An 11423-nucleotide genomic window follows, 5' to 3' on the forward strand; every position below is an offset into this window, starting at 1 on the left:
GAGCAAAGTTTTTCCTCCCTGAGGTACAACAAAAATTCTGCTATCATTGGAATAGTAGCACTAAGAGGAGCGATACCCCGTCTACGGCACCAACCACAGAAGATGGACCACTTTGCTTGATATATGACGGCAGACAATTCCCCGAGGTATACTGCCTAAAAATGAAAAAAAAAAAAATAAAAATAGAAATAAAAATAATCACTGTAAAGAGCGTAATGGTTTGTATATAGTGTCGGAACAATTCTCCAGTGTGTGTGTCAGTTACTATTGCAGGACAGGATGAGTACCAGCCCCTGTCTATGACAGTCTCCTACTGTCTAGCTAAGATATGATTTCTCACTAAGGCAACAAGTTAACCATGAATTTTCAATTGAAATTAATTTAAAATAAATTCCTCAAACTATCTGAAAATTAAATTAAAGTTTAGGCATGGTGTTATTGACCAATAAATCACATTACACTGCTAAATACTCATAGTCATTCTTAGAATTAGGCATCTAAGTAGTGTATAGATTACTTGAGTGCCTTATGTGGATAAGATCATGATGAGGGGTAGATGGAGATGATTTGGGCATGCTCTTCACACTCCCAAAGAAAGATTAGTTCACCAAATGTTTGGCTGGGCTCCACAAGGCACTAGAAGAGTTGGAAGACCTAGACCTACATGGCTGAGGACTATGAAGCCCGAAGTAGGAGATGACGAATGGAGAAGTATTGAATTAAAAGCTAAAGATAGAGACGACTGGCGAATTCTAACAGAGGCCCTTCGCATCAATAGGCGTAGGAGGAGATGATGATGATGATAGATATGGTGGATTTGTTCTGAAGTTTAGGCCCTAAAGCCAATAGCTAGAATCTTTTAAACTGTCTCTAGAAACATCATGAAAATAAAGTCTAGACTTCAGAACAAAAAAGAAACTTATGAAAGCATCAGATCATCACTATTACACAAGTGCAGCACTGCTGATAATATACACAAAAAACCTATTCAAAATAAAAAAAATAAAACTTCTACACTCAGGATGGTAGCACCAGACATAAGCAATGGTACAGTGATATCACACGACACAATCTTGTTTGTTAGATATTTTTACAAGTGTAGGAATAATATGTAGATCAGCGGATATGTTCCACATTTCATCCTATCTGCCCTCTATAAAAAATTCATTTCTTGACATATAAAATGTTATTTTGATAATAAAATAAATTTTTGAATATACTTACCCGGTGATTATAATAGCTGCAGCTCTGCTGCTCGACAGAAAACTCTACGGAAAAAATCCGCCAGCGATCGCTATGCAGGTAGGGGGTGTACTTCAACAGCGCCATCTGTCGTTCAGATACCCAGTACTCATTGTAAACAAAGAACTCAATTTTCTCCTCGGTCCACTGCGTCTCTATTGGGGAGGAAGGGAGGGTCCTTTAATTTATAATCACCGGGTAAGTATATTCAAAAATTTATTTTATTATCAAAATAACATTTTTCAATATTTAACTTAGCCGGTGATTATAATAGCTGATTCACACCCAGGGGGGTGGGTAGAGACCAGCAATATATGTTTACATTATTATAAGCTAAGGATTTTTTATTCCATTTTAGAAGTTATCAAAATAACAAAAATAAAATAAATAGGTACCTGGTAAGGAAGTCGACTTGAACAATTACTCATCCTTTTTAAGTACGTCTTCCTTACGGAGCCTCGCGATCCTCTTAGGATGCTGAGCGACCCCTAGGATCTGAAGTATGAAGGGTTGCAACCCATACCACAGGACCTCATCAAAACCTCTAATCTAGGCGCTTCTCAAGAAAAGAATTTGACCACCCGCAAAATCAACCAGGATGCGAAAGGCTTCTTAGCCTTCCGGACAACCCAAAAACAACAATAAAAAACATTTCAAGAGAAAGATTAAAAAGGTTATGGAATTAGGGGATTGTAGTGGTTGAGCCCTCACCCACTACTGCACTCGCTGCTACGAATGGTCCCAGAGTGTAGCAGTTCTCGTAAAGAGACTGGACATCCTTAAGATAAAAAGACGCGAACACTGACTTGCTTCTCCAATAGGTTGCGTCCATTATACTTCGCAGAGATCTATTTTGTTTAAAGGCCACTGAAGTTGCGACAGCTCTAACTTCATGTGTCCTTACCTTCAGCAAAGCTTGGTCTTCCTCACTCAGATGTGAATGAGCTTCTCGTATTAACAGTCTGATAAAATAGGATAAAGCATTCTTTGACATAGGCAAAGATGGTTTCTTAACTGAACACCATAAAGCTTCTGACTGTCCTCGTAAAGGTTTAGTTCGTCTTAGATAGAACTTAAGAGCTCTCACAGGGCATAAGACTCTTTCTAGTTCATTTCCAACCAGATTCGATAGGCTTGGAATATCGAACGATTTCGGCCAAGGACGAGAAGGTAGCTCGTTTTTGGCTAGAAAACCAAGTTGTAGAGAACATGTAGCCGTTTCAGATGAAAATCCGATGTTCCTGCTGAAGGCGTGAATCTCACTGACTCTTTTAGCTGTGGCTAAGCAAACCAGGAAAAGAGTCTTTAAGGTGAGATCTTTAAATGAGGCTGATTGAAGCGGCTCGAACCTTTCTGACATGAGGAATCTTAGTACTACGTCTAAATTCCAACCAGGTGTAGCCAAACGACGCTCCTTCGTGGTCTCAAAAGACTTAAGGAGGTCCTGTAGATCTTTATTGTTGGAAAGATCTAAGCCTCTGTGACGGAAGACTGATGCCAACATGCTTCTGTAACCCTTGATAGTGGGAGCTGAAAGAGATCGTTCTTTCCTCAGGTATAAAAGGAAGTCAGCTATTTGAGTTACAGAGGTACTGGTCGAGGATACAGATACTGACTTGCACCAGTTTCGGAAGACTTCCCACTTCGATTGGTAGACTCTAAGGGTGGATGTCCTCCTTGCTCTAGCAATCGCCCTGGCTGCCTCCTTCGAAAAGCCTCTAGCTCTCGAGAGTCTTTCGATAGTCTGAAGGCAGTCAGACGAAGAGCGTGGAGGCCTTGGTGTACCTTCTTTACATGTGGCTGACGTAGAAGGTCCACCCTTAGAGGAAGCGTTCTGGGAACGTCCACTAGCCATCGAAGTACCTCGGTGAACCATTCTCTCGCGGGCCAGAGGGAAGCAACTAGCGCCAACCTTGTCCCTTCGTGAGAGGCGAACTTCTGCAGTACCTTGTTGACAATCTTGAACGGGGGGAATGCATATAGGTCTAGATGTGACCAATCTAGGAGAAAGGCATCTATATGAACTGCTGCTGGGTCCGGGATTGGTGAGCAATATATTGGGAGCCTCTTGGTCATCGAGGTTGCGAAGAGATCTATGGTTGGCTGGCCCCATGTGGCCCAAAGTCTCTTGCACACATCCTTGTGGAGGGTCCATTCTGTTGGAATGATTTGTCCCTTTCGACTGAGGCAATCTGCCATGACATTCAAGTTGCCTTGGATGAACCTCGTTACTAGCGAAATGTTTTGACCTTTTGACCAGGTGAGGAGGTCCCTTGCGATCTCGTACAACGTCATAGAGCGGGTCCCTCCTTGCTTGGAGATGTACGCCAAAGCCGTGGTGTTGTCCAAGTTCACCTCCACCACTTTGCCTTGAAGGAGAGACTTGAAGCTTTTCAAGGCCAGATGAACTGCCAGTAGCTCCTTGCAGTTGATATGCATTGTCCTTTGACTCGAGTTCCAAGTTCCCGAGCATTCCCGACCGTCTAATGTCGCGCCCCAGCCTGTGTCCGATGCATCCGAGAAGAGAACGTGGTTGGGAGTCTGAACAGCCAGGGGCAGACCCTCTCTGAGGCTGATACTGTCCTTCCACCAAGTCAGGCAAGACTTCATCTTCTCGGAAATGGGGATCGAGACCGCTTCTAGCGTCTTGTCCTTTTTCCAGTAAACAGCTAGGTGATATTGAAGAGGACGGAGGTGTAGTCTTCCTAACGATACGAACTGTTCCAGGGATGATAGTGTCCCTATCAGACTCATCCACTGCCTGACTGAACATCGTTCCTTCTTCAGCATGTTCTGGATGCATAACTGGGCTTGGCTTGTTCTGGGGGCCGACGGAAAAGCCCGAAAAGCTAGACTGCGAATCTCCATCCCTAAATACACAATAGTTTGGGATGGGACCACTTGAGACTTTTCCATATTGACAAGGAGACCCAATTCCTTGGTCAGATCTAGAGTCCACTTTAGATCCTTCAGACAGCGACGACTGGAAGAAGCTCTTAGAAGCCAGTCGTCAAAATAGAGGGAGGCTAGGATGTCCGCTAAATGAAGGAATTTGGCTACATTCCTCATCAGCCTCGTAAACACAAGAGGAGCTGTGCTTAGGCCAAAGCACAGGGCTTGAAACTGGTAGACAACCTTTTCGTAAACAAATCTCAGAAAAGGTTGGGAGTCTGGGTGGATGGGGACGTGGAAGTATGCGTCCCTTAGGTCTAAAGAGACCATCCAGTCTTCCCTTCTGACCGCTGCTAGAACGGACTTTGTGGTCTCCATGGAGAACGTCTGCTTTGTGACAAAGACATTCAGCGCACTGACGTCTAGCACCGGCCTCCACCCTCCTGTCTTCTTTGCCACTAAGAAGAGACGGTTGTAGAAGCCCGGGGTTTGATGGTCCAGGACTTTGACTACCGCTCCCTTTTCTAGTAAGAGAGACACCTCCTGTTTCAATGCTCGTCTCTTGTCTTCCTCTCTGTACCTGGGAGAGAGATCGATGGGAGACGTTGCTAGAGGGGGTTTTCGTACAAACGGGATCTTGTACCCCTCTCTGAGCAACTTCACAGATTGTGCATCTGCGCCTCTCTTCCAGGTCTGCCAGAAGTTCTTGAGTCTGGCTCCCACTGCTGTCTGAAGAAGCTGGCAGTCAGACTCTGCCTTTAAAGGACTTGGTTCCTTTCTTCTTTCCACGTCTCCCTTCGGCACGAGCACCTCCTCTGCTGGAGGCTCTGCCACGAAAGGGCGGAATAAATCGGGACGCTGGAGTGTCCATCCTTGGTCTAGCTGACAAGGTAGGCAAAGGGGTGGCTTTGCGAGCAGAGGACGCAACCAGGTCATGAGTGTCCTTCTGTATCAAAGAAGCAGCAATCTCCTTAATCAAGTCCTCTGGAAAGAGGCACTTAGAAAGAGGAGCAAACAGAAGTTCGGATCTTTGACAAGGTGTCACTCCAGCTGACAGGAAAGAGCAAAGGTTCTCACGCTTCTTGAGGACTCCGGATACGAACGATGCAGCAAGCTCATTAGACCCGGCACGTATGGCCTTGTCCATGCAGGACATGATGAGCAAGGAAGTTTCCTTCTCTGTCGGAGAGATCTTCCTGCTTAAAGCTCCCAGACACCAGTCTAGAAAGTTGAAGACCTCAAAGGCTCTAAATATCCCTTTCAAAAGGTGGTCTAGGTCCGAAGATGACCAACATATTTTCGAGCGTCTCATGGCTAGCCTGCGGGGAGAGTCTACAAGACTTGAGGAGTCACCCTGGGCAGAGGCAGGAACTCCCAAGCCGAGAACTTCTCCCGTGGCATACCAGACGCTCGATCTAGAAGAGAGTCTAGCAGGGGGAAACGTAAAGGCTGTCTTCCCTAGACTCTTTTTGGACTGCATCCATTCTCCTATCACTCGTAAAGCTCTCTTGGACGAGCGTGCGAGGACGAGTCTAGTAAAGGCAGGCGAGGATGACGGCATACCTAAAACAAACTCTGACGGAGGAGAGCGCGGAGCCACAGACACAAACTGGTCCGGAAACATCTCTTTGAACAGAGCTAAAACTTTTCTAAAGTCCAAAGAGGGTTGCGTGGACTTAGGCTCGTCAAGATCCGAATGTGGTTCATCAACGTGAGCAGCACCATCATCATCCGAAAGTCCATCATCCGAGTATTGAGGAGGAAGCGGCAATGGAGTAGGTAACGGCTGGATAGCTGAGTCCGGTCGCACGGGTGCATGCGTGACTGAGCCGGACGCAACGTCATGGAACTGTTGCCCAGTCTGTGAGCTGGCAACAACCATAGCAGCGCGGGGACGCACAGCGTCTACTCCAGACTGTCTAGCCTGATGCGGGTGAGCAGTGGCAACCACACTGGGTTGCGGAGGTTGACGCACCGCGTCAAAACAAAACAACTCTGACTGTTGTTGTGCCTCGCGAACGTCAACGGAAGGCTCCGTGCGTCGCTGAACGTCAACATGCGGCTGGCAGGGTACACTGGAACGCATGGGTGGCGGAACTCTCTCAACTGGAGTGCGCAAGAAGGTTGCCTCAGCGTCCACAGGACGCACAACCGAGTGAGTGGTTGGTTGTAGGCAAGAGGCTGGTGCAGCAGCAACCTTCTCCGCACGAAAGTCCTGCATCAGAGACGTTAATTGTGACTGCATGTTCTGCAGCAAAGACCACTTAGGGTCTGCAGGAGCAGGTGCGGCGACAGACGGTGTAACTGTCTGAGGCGGTACCGCTTTGCCTCTCTTAGGAGCTGAGCAGTCATCGGAAGACTGCAGCGAGTCCGAACTGACCCAGTGGCTACAGCTGGGCCGTTGGACTTGCGCGGAAGGGACCGACTTGCGCTTTAACGGTCGTGAGACCTTGGTCCATGGTTTCTTGCGAGAAACCTCTTCCGCAGACGAGGTATAAATGGTCTCTCTCGTCTTTGTGCGGCAGGGGCGATCTTGGGAAGATGCGCCCGGTACCACGGAGGGAACGTCTGTTCGCTGATTAAAGCCTCTCGAACCCATTGGTCGTACGACATTGCTTCTCCCCTGGACTTGGGAGCTTGCAAGAGGTCCCGGACTAGGAGGACGACAGGCACGAACAGACGAACCCTCAAGCGCAACACTATCCACAACACTATCACTCACTTTACCACTTCCCACTGCACTTTTACACTTCAGCTCCTTGACGTCCGCCATGAGCTGGTTACGGTCACTAGCCAGGGACTCAACTCTCTCACCCAGAGCTTGGATGGCACGCATCATATCAGCCATCGAAGGTTGCTGAGTGCCAGAAGGGGGATTAGGAGCAACCACTACAGGGGAAGGAATAGGTTGTGGGGCATGAGGAGAGGAAAATTCAACAGAACGAGAGGAACTTCTCCTGACTCTATCTCTCTCTAGCCTACGTGTATATTTCTGGAATTCGATAAAATCGAATTCCGAAAGCCCAACGCATTCCTCACATCGATCTTCCAATTGACAGGTTTTATCCCGACAATTGGAACAAACAGTGTGAGGATCGATAGAGGCCTTCGGAAGACGCCTTGAACAGTCCCTAGTATTACACTTCCTGAATTTTGGGACTTGAGAAGGGTCAGCCATTTTGAATTGGTCAAAGGGGAATTCAAAAACTATCCAAAGTCATCAACAAATAATCCGTAATCAAAAAAAGAATGCAAGGATTTATTGAAGAGAAAGCCTGCACAGCGAAAGCTCAAAACTAGAATAGTGTACTTCACCAAAAAGTTGTGAAAACAAATCCAGTTAGCGACAGCGAATTAGTAGGTCTTGCCGGTAGCACGACAGAGAGAAAATTGAGTTCTTTGTTTACAATGAGTACTGGGTATCTGAACGACAGATGGCGCTATTGAAGTACACCCCCTACCTGCATAGCGATCGCTGGCGGATTTTTTCCGTAGAGTTTTCTGTCGAGCAGCAGAGCTGCAGCTATTATAATCACCGGCTAAGTTAAATATTGAAAAAGGATAATTTCTCAACATACAGTATCTTGAAATGTCCAAAAATTATCTAACCATACTCTGGGGTGTGCACTTTGAAAAAAATGACAGAAACTAAGGTCGATGTACATGCTTGAACACAGTATTCAATTGCCCTAAGACTAAGACTGCAGTTTTTCCAAGGGGCAGGTCAGGGTCGCAGGTAAGCAAAACCCTGTACAGTATATGGTACCTGAGTAACCGTGCATAGACATGACTTTGTAGGTATTTTCATTAACAACCTTGTTAGTGCTAAATTATTCTATACTAGACAATTTTCCTGAAAAGGCACCGTTTTCATCGAAAATAATTAACTTACTTCCTCATCAATAAAACCTGGGATCAATATGCACTTTTTTACCTAAATTTTCAATCTATTACACATTTTCTAGCTATACTGCTAACAGTAAATTGTTTGCTAATCTATATTCATATCTATGACTTTCTAGGTTGAATTGGGGAAAATTTTACAATTTTCAGTTCTTGAACAGTTATAATAACTTTTTTACTTTTTACTAGACATTAAATGGTTCTAGACTTAGGAGGAATAAGCCCTCAATTCAAACCTATGAATTTCTGGTAAAACGGATATAAAAATTTTTCATAAAAATCATGAAAATACATCTGGAAACATATAACTTGTAGATCAGCGGACTAAGGGCGGCTCGGGGTAAAGTGAACCCATTTAACTACAAACTACAGTAGGTCAAAGATATACTGTATGTCCTAACCGACCTCAAACCCCTTAACCTTCCCTACGTCATGTCACATCCTTTACCGAGACAAGTTAGCGTGTGTTGGCTGTTTTACAAACTACCCAAAATATATTTCACCACAGTCACAAGGAACGGTGCATGGATACAAATTTACCAAGTTTGCTAATCTGTGTAATGGCAAGGCACTTTATAGGGGTGGGATGTTATGTATAATGTCGGAATACGATAGGATAGGAAAAAGTAGGTAAGGTTAAGTTAGGACGTTTCCTACAAAAGCTCTGAAAATAAGATTAGCTAAAGTTTTCTAATTTGTGGAAAGAACTCTATCTGCTCATCTGCATTCTAACCATGAATAGCCATTGCTATAGCCTAAGTTATTAAAATGTCTACCTATTTGTCTTAAACCTATGGTATATATGAAGTCAAATTTACTGTAAATCTGTTTCCGAGCACAGTTGACATCTGATGTCAGTGTACCCAAATTGTACCATACATCAAATGCATGTACCGGCGGACTATATTACATATGGTCTTAAATCTTTATCGTAGATGGTCACAGAAACGGCTTTAATGCAAAAACAAAGGCACTAATTAACTTATTAGGGACTTCACCATCCTACACACGTGCGTGCTTTGACGACTGCTTGCGGTGACAAGGCTAAATAATTCATGCAATACCGAATCGCCTTAAGGATGATGGGGCTGTATGTATGATTGCGGCCACCGGTATGTATTATTATATCTAAACTTAGATTATGGAAGTGTAAGGGGGTAGCAGGGAGGCGTCAGTCCCCCCCCCCCTTCCCCGTTAGGTAAATAGGTAAGGACGCTGCTTGTAGGTTAGGTTAGGGGGGGAAAGTTTAGGTTAGTTGATGTCCATTTTTTAAGCAAACATGAGCAACTGGCTGCTGATATACAAAGGCTCCAGAATGATAAACCCTATCCTTATAAAACATGCATGGTCAAAAGGATAAAACAGAACATATACCTATTATAAAAGTATTTTGTTTTCCTGATTTCAAGTTTTCTGCGTCCCTCGGTCAAGTTCAATCCACCCACTACAGTGCTGGGTCAGACCGTCAGAGTCAGGACTCAGTCACTCAGAGGACGTAGGACCTCATTAAGCTCCTTCCAGGGCCCAAGGTCACGGTGGGCCGCGGGAGGCGCCTCAGGGCTTTCAGGAGTCGCGAAGTCTGTGAGATTTAGGGACAGCGTAATTTTCAAATTTATTTTAAGTAATGAATAGTGATTAAAATTGCTATTAAAGACTGAAATGTGTATTAAAATAAAAACTAGACCAGGATAGAGATTCTGAATAGATAAACTCTTTTGTTTTATATATATATATTCGTTTTATTTGAAATTTCGAGATCTGTGAGATTTAGTCATTCTTCCGACCATTCGGCCTCTTGCCATTTATTTCAATTCATTTCCAGGGTTTTTTTTTTTTATTAAAGTCCCTATCCTATATAGCCTCCCAAAAACATTGATAGAAACCAGGACAAACGTAAAGTATATTATTGTATATAAAAGGATATAATAGATCTAGTAACTGTTTAATATTTTGCTTATTTCTTATTTCTGTTTCATTCGTTAAGGCCCAGATAAAGTGTCAATCATGATTGTACAATCTTCGAGATTGCGCAAACAGTGTTTGAGCCCTACACTACTATCAAGTTTGTGCAATCATTAGTTCACTTTTAAAGCTTGTAGCGTGAAGATGAGCAAAGAGGCAGCATGTATAATAGGCATTATTCTGCCTTTAGACGATGAGGAGGAAAGTAAAAGTAAGAAAAAAAAGAGGTGGATGAAAGAGTTGTTCAAAAAAAGAAGTAAATTCACGCATGAAAATCTTCTACATGAGTTGCTCCTCCCTGCCCCTGCAGATCACGAAAATGATCTACACATGGACAGAGAAACTTTCATGGATTTGCTAGGAATGACTACGCCCCTCATACAAAAAAAATGGATCCCAAGCTAAGGGATTCCATTTCAGCATGTGAAAGGCTTTCTAGTACTTTAAGCTTCTTGGCTACTGGACAAACATTTCAGGAACTAATGTTCACCACAGCTATCTCTCCACAAAGCCTTGGTGGCATCATCATGGAAACCTGTAGTGCTATTTGCACTGTATTAAAGGAATATATTAAGGTAGGTTGAATAAGGTGCAGATGTCAGAAGTATTTATTAATAATAGTTAGACTATGAAATGACAAATTCTTTAACACCATCACCAAATACATAAGAAAATATATTACCCCTTGGGAACAAATGCCCCCCCCCCCCCCAAAACAAAGAGGGGGGGATCCTGATGCCAATATGCCATAAGGTATTTAGTTTTCCAAGCTGGACTGGGGATCATTCAAAAGGTGTGACATTGTTGTGTAAACACGTACTCCAGTCGTATCTGTTATATTTCAGATTATAATATTACCTCGACTTGTGAATGCTCCGCTGTCATAGGACAGTACAGAGATGGGTGTGGAAGACCAACTTTGAATATTCTTTTCATTAATCTAAACACTGTGTCTATGCAATGTACTTAATTTTGCCTCAAAAAGAATATTTTTAATAGCCTTCCTGGCATATATTTGCTGTTCTGCACTAATTTCCCTAAATTCTTGAGCCCAGCTCTTGGCAAAAATATCAATGAAGTCGTTACTTTGCTTGAGATGTGAGCATGCAAGTGAGAGTGCTTCATAACGTTTACTCTGTATTTCCAATTTCTGTATTTTCTTTGAGACGTCTGAATCTACCTGCTGTGACTCACTGCCTAATGTGGAGGGATCTTGCAAAACATAAAGGGAGATTACTAGGAATATTTTGATTTCTTTAGGCTCCATAAAAAAAAAATAATTGAAAAATCTTAAGATTTCTATTGGTTACTATTTAATTTCAGGGTGCATGCGGAACGTACCTCTGCCAGGCTAGGAAGTATGATATATTAAAAATTCCAGTCAGGCGAAGTGGTCAGGTCAAAATTGCGTAATGGACCCATAA

At 43.7% G+C, this 11423-nt stretch overlaps 1 pseudogene; it reads left to right on the plus strand.

Moving 5' to 3' along the window:
* Positions 1 to 10143: 10143 nt before the first annotated feature.
* LOC137652556 (uncharacterized) overlaps positions 10144 to 11423 on the plus strand; it is a 1959-nt pseudogene continuing 679 nt past the window's right edge.

Source organism: Palaemon carinicauda, chromosome 13, assembly GCF_036898095.1.
Source record: "Palaemon carinicauda isolate YSFRI2023 chromosome 13, ASM3689809v2, whole genome shotgun sequence".
Lineage (NCBI taxonomy): Eukaryota > Metazoa > Arthropoda > Malacostraca > Decapoda > Palaemonidae > Palaemon > Palaemon carinicauda.